Source organism: Lissotriton vulgaris, chromosome 6 (assembly GCF_964263255.1).
Source record: "Lissotriton vulgaris chromosome 6, aLisVul1.2, whole genome shotgun sequence".
NCBI lineage: Eukaryota > Metazoa > Chordata > Amphibia > Caudata > Salamandridae > Lissotriton > Lissotriton vulgaris.
The window spans coordinates 1,040,324,045-1,040,341,639 of record NC_141694.1 but is presented as its reverse complement, the minus strand read 5'-3'; positions in this window follow the sequence as shown (position 1 = coordinate 1,040,341,639).

The following is a 17,595-nucleotide window of genomic DNA, read 5'->3' as shown; positions in this document are numbered from 1 at the left end:
CATTGATGTAATCAATGTCATTTGAAATGTCATCAGTGATACCATCAATGATGTCAATTAGCATGCCATGAGTGATGTAATATGTGAGGTAATGAGCAGTGCATAGTTGGGGTACAAGAGATAGTTAGTTCCCTGAAATGTAATTGGTAAATTCCAGTGTTTGTTGGTTTATAATCATTCATTTTGAACAGATTTCAACACCTAACTATTGCATCACTTTAACCTTTGCTTTTTTAAGTCAATATATTATGTACACACACACACAAACACACAGACGTTCAGTCAACCTTCTCGTTCATGTCATTTAAATCTTTATTCGGCTATCAAACAAAACAGCCATAAAAGTACAGACAAAATAGTATATCTAAAAAAGTATTAAAAGGCACATGATTACAATAAAAAAAATGTAAAGAGTTCTTTTGCTACACTAAAATGCAATACTTTTCCTCTCATTAATCGATTTCAGGATAAACAATGCAACATTATATCATGTTAGGGGATCATCTAGTGTCACCAGGAATTTCATTGCTACTTTGTGTGACCTGATGTTATGGGCAATAAACAATGGTGTAAGATAAAAACACCAAAAAGTATCATAAAAGTTACAGAACAATACGAAGTGCAAGGTTATTTGTTTACTTTTGTTATTGCAGGGGCATGGTTCCATATCAGAAGGGCGGGACTTCATTTTTGGAAATGCAACAAGATAATGAGCAATGCCGCATCTCAATCTCAACAGTACAAAACCACGCTGTACAGAAGTCACATATGACAAATAATTAATATTTCCCTCCTCTAAACTAAATAATTTGTGCAAAGTGACAGTTGATTTATTCTGCTCAGCATTTGCTCTAAGATCCAGTCTGTGCTGTAAAAAGCAAGCTTTAATCTGTTTCTTTGTGTGAGATAATATTTTTGGAGGTATCCGACCAAACTGATATCTCTTGAACAGCCTTTCTAATGTGGAATTATTATATGATATCCAGGGAATTCTTAATGCCTCGTTCAGATTTAGACAGTCTAAAATAATTGATCTAGTGAAGGGTATTTCTTACCTCTTCCAAAGTGAAGCCCACAAAAGCAGAGGTCTAATCAGTAAAAGATCTTCTAAAAACCCAAGTCTCACCTCATGATGTACAATAGTGTTTGATACAGGGGACGTTCGGAATAGTAAAAGTTAAAAAAAAAATTTCTTCTGTGTGCAAAGCTGTACTATTTGCATAACCCCAGAGACTTGCAACATAAAGTACTGTACTTACACCTTTTGCTCTGCATATGTCGATCATTTCATTGATTGGTCAATTCCCTAGTTTTGAGAAGAATTTAAAAAATCAATTGTGTTGCCCTGCTCATTTTAACTCTAGTGTTTAAAATATGTTGGGACCATGAGCCGTTTCCTGAAAATAAAATACATAGGTAACAAAAGGAAGTCACAGTGTGAATTGGAGTACTATCAATAAAAAAAGATTTGCAGGATTTCGGTTTGGGGCCACAGACCATAGTAAATATTTTTGCTTTATTGATTACCATTTCTTTTGTGTTATAAAGTCTGAAAAAGCCTCCATTATTCTCTGGAGGCTGACTTCGGTCAGTTCTAATGATACTGCATTGTCCGCATATAATAGTATGGGTATCGGACAGCCAGCCGCCTGAGGGGCATCAGCCTGTATCATTTGTAAGTGATCATCTACCCCATTAATAAAAAGGGAATATAAAATTGGCGCTAGCACACACCCTTGTTGTATAACCCGCCTACTTTAAATTTGTGTGAGCATTCTCCCGGTGGACCGAAAAAGACTTGACTGGTTAGGTTCTCGTATAAACGGGAGAGAAACTCAGTGATTGTCCCAGGTGCTCCCATGGTAATCAGCGTTGGCCAGAGTAAATTGTGGTCAACCAGGTCAAATGCACTACTTAAATCAGCAAAGCATAGATAAAGAGTACCTGCCTTTGCCATAGTATACTTGCCGATGAGTAACTCTAAGTTAATGCATTGCTCAATTGTCCCAAGTCGTTTTCCTAAACCCGAACTGCACCGGCGTTAGGATCAGATGTTCTAGTGCCCATTCTCCCAATCTTAATAACAGGACCCTACTGATCACTTTCAAGGCAGTAATTAGGAGCGAAATAGGGCGATAGTTATTAGGGTCTGTTTTGTCCTCTTTTTTATATATGGGTAGGATGATCGATTCTCCCCATGTCTGGGGGCTTATCTCTGTGATGGCTGAATTAAACACTCTGGCTAAAATAGGTCCCCATAAATCATGGACAGATGTGTAAACATCAACTGGGACACCATCCGGGCCAGAGGCCCTTCCCCCAGCGCTCGCCTGAATAGCCTGAAGCACTTCATCAATAGTAATATTCAGAGGCTGACACCTCCTCTTGTGCAACTCCCAATCAAACCCTACCATCCTCTCTGCACTATTACTTAATATTCCAGCGACATCTGTCACCCATGTTTCTGAGGGAACAAAAGAACAAAACTCCGGGACATCATCATTCTTATGGAAGGGAGAATTTACTGTATACCAGAAAAGTTTGGTATTATTGGTTTTTGCAGAGAGGACCAGTTTTCCCATACTTCAACCTGAAGTGTCTTTTTACGGGCAACTATAGCTAATACATACTTACTCCATAGGGATTTAATAGTTGATATATCTTGCAGGGATTTAGACAGGGCATGCTTTAATAGCTGTAACGCTTTAGTGCATGTACCATCAAACCATTTTTTTAGTCAATATATTTTGTCTACACACACATACACACACGCACACACACACACTTTCAGTCAACCTTCTAAACCACTGATTTGTTAAACTGACTTCGACATTGTGATGTAAACAAGTCTTAAGTTAGCTTTGCAAAGTATTGTAGCCCTACTCATAATCAAAGTCCTTATCATGCCAAACTAGGCAACAAAGCTATAAATATTTATTCCCTGAAGATATACTCTGTGAGTTCGCCCCTATATTGGCTTGTATTGATTCATTAGTGTCTGGGAGACTCCTTGGGCACCACGTTGCCTTCTTACGGAAAACTCCACAAATTGCTACGAAAGTTAAAGTCTTTGGAATGACTTTTAGGTTTCTTAGCTTTTATTTAATAATTTCTGGAGCATTGGTAATCTGACAGACATCTAAATACTAGGAATTTTAAATGGCACTACTAAAGTAAAAGACTCAAGTGACAGCATAAAAACAAGAAAGTACAGATTCCGTTTCGAGTTCCCATTAATTCCAAACTGAACCAGTAACAGGAGCTACCACCTCACCATGGATTAACAATATTGGCAGAAAAAAACACAGATCCTGTGCATTTCGCCTCAATATTTTGGCTCTGAAAAGTAGCGAAAATCTCTTGGTGAAATACAAAAGAGAATTTAGGAGTAACTAGAAGAAGTGGGACCAAAATTGCTGATTTGTCTGGTAATTCCTCATTTCTAAGTGGATCATCAGGGACATCTTGAAATTCTCATTAACTCCGACCCATGAAGTTACATCTGGTAGTGGCAACTCAGGAGAGAGCGGGTTAACTTTAATGAGGTCCGAGAAGTAAGGGAGTTGATTTATTATGTATGTTTTGCAAATTCATGAAATAGCTTAAATTTTCTACTGCAAATTAGTATGCTACCCTGTGGTTCAGTATGATCATCTGAAAAAGAAAATAGGTTCCTATCAGGAAAGAATTCAGTTAGATGTGATAGATGCCAAGGCTATTGTTGTTCAGCCCTCCGTGGTTAACCTAATCTACCTGAGGAAATGATCGTGAGGAATGTTCTGAAAAATTTTCTGAACGAGACCAAGAGATGAAAGCTTATTTCGTTTTTTTTGTGTACGGTTGCTTTGTGAAGGATATGAATTAGATGAGAGTAAAATAAATTCAGTTCCCAGTGAAATAAAGCCATCTATTCAGTTCTGAAGAAGCTGGTATCAGCTATGTGTTTTTGTTTTAAAAGCAAAACCCATTACTTGGGAGTTTCTCTTTTGAACTTGAAAGAAATGGTGACCAGCCACCACGTCATGGCAATCTGAGCAACATTGCCTGTTTGCTGAAGTATTCTCACCATGCCACTAGATCACGTTTTGCAAGAAAAGGCCACTGAGTTAGTAACCAATTATGAAATGTGGCAGCCAGACAAGATACATGGGGGCCTCTGCTGCCTCAGCCACTTAATGGTTCAACTTCAAGATTCCAAAAACGTTTTTATGATCATAACGTGACCACTTGCAGGTCTGCGCTAGCAATTTGTGTGCAAACATCCCTTAATCTGCTGTTGCCCAGTTTCTCTGTGCTGCTAGGGAGGAGGGGAGAAGATATGTATAATTTTAAATCATCATCTATCACTTCTATTCACTTATTTTTAATGACAATTTGACATGCATCCTAAAATGCAGGTCAATCAAGTGCACATTAATTTCGATTTGCAATTTGAAAGGTGATGACTTTAAATCAAATCAAATTATTCTTTATTCGGATAAATATAAGAATAACCTCATACAGTTAGGTTATGTTATGTTATGTTAGCTGATTTTATATAGCGCACAGCTGTCTCAGCAAAGAGGCGTCCTGGCGCTGCCAGTGTCAGAAAGAACCGAGAGGCTAAGGGACCAAACCACCAAACAAATACAACATACAGCAAGGCAATGAACGACTAAACAGAAGGAAAAATAAAATTTGGATCGCTTTTCTGAAATCCAGCAGGCGGTGCAAACTACGAATCAGGGTAGTCAAGGAGCCCCATAGCTTAGCTGCTAAGTAGCGGAAAGAGTGACCACAGACCCGAAGACGCTTCACTCGTGGGACTCTGACCAGGTGCTGTCCCAAGGAGAGCAGCTGGCGAGTTGGAACATACGGGGCTAACAAATTGACTAAGAGGCCAGGCAAAGAAAGCTTCAAGTCTTAAAAGACAAGCAGAGAGCCTTAAATTGGATCCGTTTGGCCATGGGAAGCCATTGCAGTCTCCGGATGGCATCCGTATTGGTGCACTTACGCAGGAGCCCCAACAGGACCCTAGCTGCAGTGTTTTGAACACGCTGCAAATGCATGACCTCAGCCTGATTCGCCCCCAGGAGGAGCGAACTAGCATGGTCTAGTCGAGATAGAATAGCGGATTGAACAATCAGCTGGCGCGTAGAAGGGTCAAAAAACCTCAGTAACTGCCTAAATCCCCAAAGGAGCCCAAAGCAGGTGCCAGAAACTTGTTTTGCGCGCTCTTGGAAACTGAGGGAAGAATCCATCCATACCCCCAGGATCTTGACCACGAACTTAGGGGTGGGAGCACTACCCCGAGCCGTTGGCCACCATTGCTCATTCGAAAGACTCCTGTCCTTACCTACCAGTATTATCTCCGTTTTGTTAGCATTCAGTTGGTAAATACATTGGTAAAAAGAAACAAAAAATAATAAATCATAATAATCCGAAATCAGCAAAAAAAAGATCATAAAAGCAATTGCATACGAGTTGTATGGTCAATGTTGTCATCGTTTTGGCAGGTACCCCATTTCCGCATTGCTGATGGTGAATATTTACTATATGGCCTTGTATGAAACGGCCTGCCTGAACTGACTATCCTCTAAGGTTTTATTTTTGTATGAATCGGCCTGCCTGAACTGCCTTCCCTCTGAGGATTTATAGCCACAGATGGCCTCCTTGGATTTTGTTCTTCCGCATTTCTCACACATGTGACAGCTTAGTTTGCCCTATCACCGCATAGATGGAGATGCCTCAGAGTGACAGTCCAGTAATGTGTCTGGGAACTGACGGCGCAAAATGGTGGATCTCGAATGGAGCCACCATTTTTGTGGTTTCTTGTTCTCTCCCTCGGTCCGTTGGACTTCATCCTGCTAACCCTCAGACATTGCTCCTCGGCTGGACGGCCTTATCTCTTTCTCTCCCCCCAGACCCCCATCTCTCCTGTCATCTATCCCCTCTCCTTCGCTCTCTCTACCCCTTGGATGTCTTTTTTCTACGTTCACTCTGTTGAAAAGTAATGTACAATCGTTTTTAGCCTAATCGTTTTGAAAATAGAACCCTGAGTGAATTTACTATTTTGCATAGTTACAACTATAACCACTAGTATATGTAGTAGTTCTTTGTACTTAATATCACTATGTTGTGATTCTGAGCTTTCCCGTTTGCATCTCTCTCCTGAGTGACTCTATAACGTATACATTTCCTTTTCTGCTATCCGTATCTCTTCCTTTTGGGACTCTTCAACTCGCTGACGCCCTCCCTTTGTGCTCCCTGATGCTTGCCTTTTGTGGATCCTGTCTTTTTCTGGACCGCTAATTTACCCTGGTATTGAATGTGTTATCTTTCTGTAATTAATTCGATTTTCTTTTGCAGTTTGTTCACCTTCTGTCGACATGCCAGTTCCGACTCACCTCCTAGCCCCCTGTCCCTTGTTGCCCTTTGACTTAGCACACCTTCTCCCCTTGTTGGGGTAAGATCCAATATTCTTACCCTGGAGTCTCCGTGACCCCTCTGAGAGAGTAGAGCCCACAGCGTCAAGGGAACCATGCACAGCTGAGGCATGGTATGCACCCCTTACCAAAGCACTCCCTCTCCCCTTGTTGGGGAAGGATCCAGTAGGTAGGCCTTGGAATCTCAGAGACCCCTCTGAGAGAGTTAACTGCCTAAAGGGAGCCTCACGCAGAGGAGATGTGGGAATGATACCACTTCCCCTGGGATCACAGCTTACCGGACCTTGGACGAGGTTTTTACCCGTTTACCGGTTTGTGCCCCCTTCACCCTCCCCCCTTTCATGCTCTCTCTCTCACCCTCCCTTACCGCTTTCCCTCTTTCTTTCTTTGTCTACTTCCTCTGCCCCTATCCCCTCTCCCCTTAATCTCTCCGCTTGCCTGCTATGCCGCCTAACTGCCTGTCCCTTGTGCCCTTTAACTTAGCACTCTTTCTCCCCTTGTTGGGGAAAGATCCAATTACTTATACTCTGGAGTCTCAGTGATTCCTCTCATAGAGCACCAGGGAGCCACTCATAGTTGAGGTATGGTATGGCGCCCCTTGCCAAAGCACTCCCTCTCCCCTTTTTGGGGAAGGATCCAGTATGTAGGCCTTGGACTCTCGGAGACCACTCTGAGAGAGTCCACTGCGTAAAGGGAGCCTCTCGCAACGGAGTTGGGGGAATGATACCACTTCCCCTGGGATCACAGCTTACTGGACTATGGACGCAGCTATTACTCGTCTACCGGTTTGTGCCCCCGTCACCCTACTCCTCGTCGTTCATGCTGTGTCTCTCACCCTCCCCCTCCTCTTTCCTTCCTCCATTCGCTGTCTACTTCCCCTGCTCCTACCCCCTCTCCCCTGAATCTCGCCCTTTACCTACTTTTCCCTTACGCATAATGTCCTCATTGCTTGTCTCGACCTAACATGCAACTATGAAGCTATGCTCTAATAACTGTGTCAACTTTGTAACGATATAACCTGCAACTATGGTCTGATACTCATGTAAAGCGCTCTGATACCTCCGGGTCTAGGCAGCGCTATATAAAACCTTTAAAATAAATAAATAAATATCCTATTGTAGTTTTTAAGTCACAGTACAATATTAACATGCATAAAGTCGCCATTTTAAAACACAAATATAAAAAAGTCAAGGGGCAGGAAGGTGAGTGAGTTCCTAGCAAGATTTAGAATCAAGTATTAAAATAGACAGTAATAAAAATCCTAACTCATGACCAGTGGCAATAAATTGTTGGGAGGTAGTCCTCATTGCACAACTTCATAAGTAAGAGCCTCCAAGTGTGTAAGCAGTTTCCTTCTACAAATATCGTGGGCGATGTAAACAGATATTCTATAACATAAAGCCACAGTGTCAAGATTACATGTCATGTTAAAAGCATCTTAATAATAAATTAGATTTTCTTGTATGAAAAATATTCACTTTATTTGGCTCCTTTGGTCACTATAACAATTGCAAAAAAGTATACATTACACAGTGGATTGATTTGACTTTCTTACACATTGGCACTTAGGTAACTTTTGGTTCCAGGCCCCTGTCTTAGGAAGATTGACAATGAAATACTCAATCTCTTTCGAGTGAGATACAATCTGTGCTATATAATAAATAACAGTAAAAGATAGCTCCTTGTGCTGTGTTGTATCAAGCCTTAAAGATGTATTGACACAGTGGGCTTAGGGTACTCTTTAGATTCCCTGTCAGCCATCCTTATCTAATAAATGTTAGTCTTCCTGCTTTCAGGTGAAGTGGATGCCCAAGTAGGTACAACTTTATACTTCTGCAAGTTCCTCTCCCTTAATGTGGTGGATTTTCTTTTTGTGCTTCCCCTTTCCACAAATCATAGTGAATGTTTTTTTTAGGTTAATATTCATATGCCTGACCTCCATGTATGAGCCATAACCATCTATCAAAAGCTAGAGACAATTGGCGGTTCTGGAAATCAGAACTGCATTCTCGGCATACATGCGGACAGGGGTTACATGGTTGCCAAGCAAGAAGAAAAGCAGCACAAGAGCGCAGCCTTTGTGAATCCCACATGCAACTTTGAAATGTAGTGTAACTTCTCCTCTTAGCCCATTTCATACCCGTGCTGTTAACTTTGCATATAACTGGAAAAGGAAGGTAAAAATGTCAGTGGGGGCACCCATGTTAATCAGTGGCTGCCACAGCTTGGTCTGAGTGGCCAAATCAAATGTGCAGCTCAAATTGGCAAAGCATAAATGAATGTGACCCTCTTTGGCCAAGGTGTATTTGCCAAAAAGGAGATTCTGATTGACACATTGTGTAGGAGAGTAGGGTCTGCTTTCCTATGGTCACCCCATTTTTCGCTTTTTGCTTCACTGGTTTTCGACTTAATGTGGCTGTGGGCCTGCTAATCAGACCCACAGCCTGCTGTTCTCTCTCTAAATTCACAACCATGTACTTTAGGTACATTACCAATTGGGTATTGGGTCACCTTATCAACCCCTGTACAGTGTACTATAGGTACCCAGGGCACAGGGCATAGGTGCATCCAAGGCCTACCAGGGGCTGCAGCATATCTTTTGCCACCCCTGGCTGGCCATCCAATCTGACACAACTGGCTGATCACTCAGCCCGGGCAAGGTGGTGTAATCACCCCTTGCTTAGATATAGTATAGCTATATCTAAACCTATATCTGGACACATATACACCTATAAGTCACTCCTATGGCAGGCCTTGACAATCCTGGAGGCAGAGTGCTTGGTTTTATGTGAGATGGTGCTCTAGCATGAGATGAGCCTGTCTGCTGCTTTCGGAACCATGTCCCTTAGCTGTTCTGGGATATTGCCATACCATATACTCTTAAGTGCATTATGAACCTCGCGGTTAAATGTTATCTTTGGTTTGGCTTTATCAAAACATGTCGTGTTAGGTGTCATACACTTTGGAATATTACCCCCTCACCAGTCCTGGCAACTGGGGTAGCATTCCACCCTTCTAGAGGGAGAAGACATGTTACTTTCCTTAAACGCGGTTAAATCTAACCAGAGCCTCAGCATCACAAAATGGATGCTGCTGCCACAGACACGAGTCTGGCTTCCTGCTGCTGACCGAAACTCCGGCAGGGGAGGCCTGGAAAATAGGTTTCCTGTCACAGGGAGGTGTTACACAGCCCCAGACAGGAGATAGTGGATTGGGGCAGGGAGGGCTGAAATAAACTAGACACTGCCTGAGGCACACAAGGTGTCCCATGCAAAGTCCAGTTCAAACCGGTTCTGGGGCACTCCAGCCCCAGCTGTGGTGCGAAACTGGACAAAGGGAAAGGGGTGTAACCACCCCCTTCCTGGGTCCCACCCATAGGAGGGACCTAGCAGGTGATCCAGCCCCTTGATTTAGAATAAAGGTAGGAGCTGTTCCAATGCACATCAGATCATCCTGACTGAAACTTTGAAATGAAACTCTGGACCCTTCGACATCCTATTCAACGTAGAAGACTGAAAAATCTCCCTTGTGGTCAAGGAGTGGCCACCCAGTGCAAGCAGGCACCATCAGCGCATCAAGACTTTCTTTGTCGTTGCTCCCGCCGGAGCTGGAGCGACAGAGACCGACAAGACCCAGACTCCCAGACATCCGACATCCCAATTCACAGTCCCAGCAAAGCTGAGACCCGTGGAGGCGACACGAGACGTGGGACCGGCCATCTTGATAAGTCGACAAAGTGCTTCCCGTGCAGCTCCCGGGGCACCCTTGACGCTGTACTTTGGGGTTTGAGGTCACTTGCCTGTTGGCTAGTGGCCTCTGAGACGAGGAACCTACGATTTTGAACTGCTGGTCTGGTTGCTCCAGACTGGCCCCAGCTCCTCTGAAAACGAGACACCGATCTGACCTTCCTGGTCCGATCCAGAAGACATCTTCAAGTCCTGCGTGGGTTGCCTTTGCCAAGGTTTGGTGACTCTGATTTGAGAACCAACACCGCCGACAGCAAGAGCCTTTGTGCAACAGCTCGTGTTCACCAGCTGGTCATCCTCGATCCTTCCTGGTCGGCGTGGCAGCGGAGACACACTACTCGACAGCACCTGATCGCAACCTGACATTGCCTGGTTCCGTCCTGGTTCCATCCTGGTCTCTGGCTAGTGACCTAGACTCTGTCCCCTCTGCTTTCAGGTACTCTACATCTTCGATCTACCCTTGGATCCAACCGGACTCTTCTCTCCTGGCCACCTGCAGCATCTTTTCCTCCAGGCTTCATAGAACTTCACTAAGAAACCCGACGCACTTTGGCACCTATGCACCCGCTTCCTGTGGGTGAGGTAACAAGGGCACTCAGGTGCCCCTGTAGTGATTTACATCCCTAGTGTCCTAGTTTCAAGTGGCTAAGTTCTAGTCCAGTCGGAAGTCTCCTAAACCTATCACTTTCTGATTTTTACGCACCATTGACTTGTATGGTAAATGCGGTTGCCCATAGACACTGCACCCGCATCCTGTGGGCCTCCTATCTCCTAACCTTTGTTAGTCCAGTGTAGGCCCAGGATTCCCAAGGCCCTAGGCCTTACCATTGTTCGTGACGTGGTACTTACACCACTTTTTTAATATATGGTTTGAGTGGCCTCCTGGCCTATCCATAATTGTGCAGCTTATTGTATGTTATACTGAGTTCTTTGTTTAATGCTTGTGCTTCTGTGCTCATAAAGAGTATAGGGGATTATTCTAGAAATAAATACATACATTTTGCAATATATAACTTGTGTGGTGTCCTTTCATTTGGTATTTAAAAGGATTGTATATGGTAAAACAGCTGGCTTCACATGCCCTCTTGAGTTTAGCCTAAGACTGCTTTTGTCCATGCTACCCCTAGGATAGCTGGTCTCTGGTCTATAAGGTTGACTTACAACCAACCACCATAAGGGTTGTTTGGACTGGTGCAAGGTGCTCACTAGAATAGTGATCATCATATACCAGGCCAACTTCTCACACATTGTTTCATGGTTCCCACATCGCTTCTAAACCCGTACTGGGAGTCTGTTAGAATCTGATTCTCTGTCACCCACAAGTCCAACCTCTCCAAGAGGACTCTGCCCATTAGTTTGGCTGAACAGTCCAGGAGGGATATCGGGTGATAACACCATGCATTCACCCTGGCCACTTTTTAAAAAATCGGGAGAATAGTGCTTTCTATCCAGGAATGGGGCTGACAACCACTTGCTGCCGCATCGCACACCTGAGTCAATATAGGGGCCCATAAGTTTGTGCATGTTTTAAACATAACTATTGGGACCCCATCACATCCTGGTGCCTTCCTATTTGTAAATTTTTCTAGGGCCTTAGTAACCTCCTCCAGATTACATGGCTCAACATAAGATGGGCCTACTGGGCATATTGCGGCAGAAAATGTATTCAGGTCTTGGTTACCTGGACTAAAAATACCACCAAACTGTCTTACCCAGTCAGCCTGTTGTACAATTGCTTCTACCCTGGGAGCCAACAAGTCGTGTAAGAACGGCTGATGAATGGTTTTCCTGAAAAGTATGGCATCCCTATTTCAGCTGCCTGTTGTAAATTAGCCCATGCTAACTCCTGTAATACACCCCTCTGATTTGTTAGAGCCTGTTTGTAGGAACATTTCAAAGTTGCAATTTCCTCTCTATTTCTAGGGAGGGTCTAGAGCACAGTTCCGTGTAAGGTGCACGCATGCGTACACCTATGTGACTTCGAGCATGCAGTGTCTTCTTTGAAGCGCACACACACAGCACACCCCGAGAGATAAGTATTCATGTTAATTACAGTGCCATGAAGAAGCATGACAGGTGATGTGATCAACATGAATACTTTAAAAAAAGCATATAATCTGCCCTGCAGCCGCACTCTATTAAGAAAATACATGCAGCAAGCCTAAAAGCACGACGTGTTTCAGAATCACTAACATATATTAGTGATTCTGAAAGCTTTTAGGTTTGCTGCATGCTTTTTGTTAATAGAGCGCAGCAGATGGCGTGACTTTTTTGAAAGTTTTTATGTTAAATTCAGCCCTGTGTATTAGCATGTCGGGTGCTGCAATAAACATGAAACATTTCAAAAAAGCATGCAATTGTCCGTGCTCTATGAACAAAAGGCATGCAGTAAGCCTAAAAGCACGAAGTGTGTTTTCAGAAATACTAGTATTTATTAATGATTTTGAAAGCACAATTTGTGCTTCTGGACTTGCTTTATGCCTTTTGGTGATAGAGTGCTGAAGATTGTATGCCTTTTTGAAAGTATTCATGTTAATTGCAGCGCTGTGTAGAGGCATGTCGGTGCTGCAATTAACATGAATACTATCAAAAAGGCACTCAGTCTGCTGAGCTCTATTAACAGAAGCATAGCTGCCAAGGTTTCAGATTGCTAAGTATGACATTTTCTTAATTTCAGTGTAATTATGAGTGCCATTTCAATGACTATGAGTGACACTTTCTCGCAAGCAAAATCAAGGTATGATGTAGTCGGACCGGCACCACTGCGCCGTGCTAGAGCTATTAATAATATTTAAAAGCACATTTTGAAGCAGAGTCACTGAGGCGCTAACTCCTACACCCCATGTTGCTCTTTCCCTTGTATGCTTCCCTGCTCCATGTTGCTTTCCTCTCTGTGTGTAGCTCTATCTGCAAAACACCCCTGTTCTCCCCGTTGCTCTCTGTCCCTCTTGTCCTTTTCTGTGCAGTCCCTAACTGCTCCATGCTGCCTTCTCTGTCCTGTGTTTCTCCTACCTATAAATTCTCCCTTCCCATGCTTCTCCTGCTTGTCTGCTTTTCTTCCCCCTGTGGGAAAATAGGCCCACACTCCTTGTTGCTCTCTCACTAAGAGGCTATCAGGCAATCACTCACTTTAAAGACTGCCAGTTCCTCAAGGAGGTCCAGACAATGGGCAACTCATATTGTCCCAAAACAAAGTGGAGCTCTACAGCTGAGTGTTCCCGGTAACAGCATTGCCGGAAATTAACAGGCAGCTAAGGAGCCCAGGAGGTGAGTGGGATGTATGATGGGTCCTTCCATTCTAACTCACACCAAGTGCAGGGTTGGGAGAAGGTCCCAGTGGACCCAGTCCCTTCAATCACTGAGCACCTCCATGCGGCAGGCCACCACATCCTGCGCAGCAGAGGTGTCCTTCTCCCACAGTCCTACCTGTCATGTACCTGCCGCACAATGCTTCCAATGGTGAAATGCTACCACAGCACCAACTACCCTTTCAGACAGCCGCAAGTGTCCTCCAGGCCCGCAGCCAGGCCCCGGCCACCTAAAGGTCCAGAACAGAAAGAGATAAATGTCTCAACCAAGCCCTTGTATAGCTTCCATCATACTTTCTCTACAGCAACACTTCCTTTGTTGGCAAATGTCAACCCAGGATTTAATTTAAGCAGCATTTTCTGCAATACAACAGCCAGTATGTTCTCTGTGTAATTTAGAAAAAAGACGGAAGTGTGCTGGTAGTTAATTATGGATGCCATTTGTTTATTTGTTCCCAATTATGCCTAATGGTCTAGTAGTCTCGGTAGTAGAAGAATATCCGGATGATCAAACGTTTTTTGCACAATGAGACAATCAACTGGCAGCTTGAACATAGGATGGTTATCTACTGCAATAGTGCATGTGACGTGCACTTTGCAGCTGCCATCTGAGTTTCTCCCTCACAGTGCACAGGTGTTGTCAAGGTACTAAAATGCTTGATTGATGCATTTTAGTGCTGTGATGTGGATCACCAACCTAAATGTGTTAGTCTAATGCCTGATGAGTGGTACTTGGCAAGGCTGCAAAAGAAATGCAAGATATAAAGCTAAAGATAGGACACAGCATTGCATTTTCACGGATTCCATTGTGGTGCAAACTTGTATAACACAGACACCTCTCAGGGATGTATTATGCCCATTTGACAATTGATGGTAAGGGACACATTGTTACACAAATAAAATACTTGTAAAGGAGAATATGCTTTTGAATACTGTATACTTTTCATGTTTGTAGTGTGTTGCAAACCTATCTTATGATCCTTCATGTGGTACTCTATGTGTAGAAATACACTGTCTTTTCACTGTGTTAGGCAATATTTTGGAGTGATATTTGCACTTATATCTTTCGCTGCACCCACACATGCGGTCGGGTTTTTGACATACATAGCCTAGGCAGACACTGCCTTACACAGAGCTGGTCTGGAGGGCTTTTTTTAAATTCCGGTTTGCCCGCGAGCACTCATGGTCAAACCACCCAATGAATTTATTATTAGTCCTCCTCCCAGTTAATTTCAAATTCCCAGCAATTGCAATTAATATCTTGCTAAAACAGTAATTACTTGGTATGGATAGAATTTAATTCTGCGCAGATGGAAAATTCAGTGGGATTATCTTTGATAACCTTCCCCAGCAGGGCAGATTCAATAATATTTGTCCATCTGAGGCAGATACGATTTGTGTCATATGTTTCAATTTGTTCCTCTAATTGCAGGCTGTTAGTCCACTTGAATTTGATGTTAAATACCATCAACAGAGGGTGGTGGTCACTAAAACGCCTTTGTTGACTTTAAAAGAGCCAAACGACCCCTTTACTCTCTGCCAGACAAGGGCTTGAACAATTGTAGAATCACAGTGATTATCTTGGAAAGAGGGGATTGTCATTCCTTCTCTATCTTGTGTATTTACCATATATGCAAGGTAATATTTAAAACGAAGTTCGTTTAGGGCCTCCCCATATAGGTTACGTGTTAACTAAGTTGGCTTACCCTCAAACATGTTTGTATAGCTTCAAATCTTACTGTAGTGGATTTGCTAATTGTTAGAAATGGGATTTCTGGCTAGCTGAGACTTGCGCCAAAGCTTGACCGAACCACCACTCTAATCAGGATAAGGGAGTTACATGTCTAAAATAACCCCTGCTCACGCCCTTGGTAGCTTGGCATGAGCAGCCAGGCTTATATTAGAGGCAGTTTGTAAAGCATTTGCACATAACCAACAGTAATACAGTGTAGGCACTACAAAAGGACACCATACCAGCTTAGAAAAACATCCAATATTTTTATATAATTAAAACAAGACCAAAAATGATAAAAACTCCACAATACTATAATTAAAAGTACACAGTTAAAAAATATGCGGATTAAAAAGAGTTCCTTAGGTGGATAGTTCTGTCGCGTCACGGCGTCATCAGCACACAATTCCGAAAACAGTTCTGGCTGACCTTGGGGTCGCGGCCAACAACGGTGTTGGGAAGACCCACAAACAGTACCTTTCAGCGATGCAGGGTGATGGGGCCCTTGAAAATACTCACGTTGCAAGTCGAGCTCCTTTCTGATGGGATCAGGAGCACTGGTGCCAACAGGCGTCGGGTGCTGCGGTGTGAAGTGCAGCGGTGCAGCATACGGTGCCCCCTAGGTCACGGTGCGAGCAGTGGCTCAGTGGCAGTGGCAGATAGCGTCGTCGGTGAGACCAGGGTCGCGGTGCGATATGGAGGCAGTGCTCGTCATGGTGCTAGCAGGTCACGGTGCAAGCAGCAGCATTGTCGTTGCTGAAGCGCTGTCGTCGGCTGATGAACTGGAGTTGATGACACCGGCGTCGGTGGGCCAAGGCTGCAGTGTGGGATGAGGGCGGTGCGTCGTGTAACTTACAAGCGGTGCTCCCGAACCATGGTGCAAGCAGCTGTACTGATTTCAGCGGTAAGTGGAGGCGCCAGGAAGGCCACAGCCATGTCATGTAGTGAGGGGGTGCAGAGTGCGGGCTAACAGGTGTTGGTGCAAGCAGCAGCTCGGTGATGGCGTCAGCAGGCGTCTTTTGTGAGACCAGGGTCAGTGTGCGGCGTGGCGGTGGTGCCCTCTGCAGTGCCAAAGCTTCAGCGTGAAGCAAGGCGGTGCGGAGTGCAGTGCCCACAGGTCACGGTGCAAACAGCTGCTCAGTGATGGTGTCAGCAGGCTTCTCCGGTGAGATCATGGTCGCGGTGCGGTGTTGCAGTGGTGCCCACTGTGGTGTCAAAGCTTAGGTGTGAAGCAAGGCAATGCGGAGTACGGTACCCACAGGCCGCGGTGCAAGCAGTGGCTCGGTGGCGGAGTCAACAGGCGGCGTCGGTGAGACCAGGGTTGTGGTGCGGAATCGCGGGAGTGCCCTCTGCAGTGCCAAAGCTTCGGTATGAAGAAAGGGGGTGCAGACTGCGGTGCTCACAGGTCGCGGTGCAAGCAGCGGCTCGGTGGCGGCATCAAGAGGCGTCATCGGTGAGACCAGGTTTGCGGTGCAGCGTTGCAGCAGTGCCCTCTGCGGAGCCTTCAGGACACGGGGTTGGCAGGGTCGATGTAGACTTTGTTGAGCTGCTCTTCCTCTGTTTGCAGCACAAAACACATAGCACCCGATGCTACAGGCAGAAGAGCTAGAAGTCTATCTTATTCCTGAGACTTTGTGAACAGGGGGCAACTCTACCTCAAGCCCTTGGAGAGACTTACAAATTGGATTGCAGAAAGTCCAGTTCAGGCCTTTCCCTGCCTAAGACAGAAGCAGCCACTGCAGGTCAGCCCAGCAAAGCACCCAGCAAAGCAGCAGTTCCTTATCGCACCTTCCACAGCTCTCCTTCTTGGCAGTCTTCTTGGTCCGAAAGAGTTCTAAAATTCAGGGGCCTGGGACCCAGCATTTGTAGCTAAAAATCCTTGGATCTTTCAGGTAGAGGGTGTCTGTGCTCGACCAGAACCAGTTCTGCCTTCTCGGGTGTAATTTCCTGGCAGGAGGTGGGGAGAGCATTGTCAGAGGCAGACCAGACCCTTTCAGGTGCAAGGAAATTCCTCCCCCACCGCAGCTCAGTTCTAATCAGCCCTTTCCTGACCTATCCAGACCACCTGGCGCCCCTCCGGCCCCCCAGCCTTCAGTCCTCCAAAACCCAGACAGGCAATGCTCATTCCAGCAGAGGCATATGGGATGACTGAGCAAGAAAATACCCACTTTCTAAAAGTGGTATTTTCAAACAGAGAATGTAAAAATCACCTTCACTAAAAGATGCATCTTTAGATTCTGAGTTCAGGCACACTAAATTCTATTTTCTTCCCGAATTCCCCGGGCCAGTTATGTTTATAGGATGTTATAAACAGACCTCCCATTCTATCCTATGAGGAACTGGTAGTCTTGCAATAGTGAAAAAAACGAAATTGGCTGCAATTC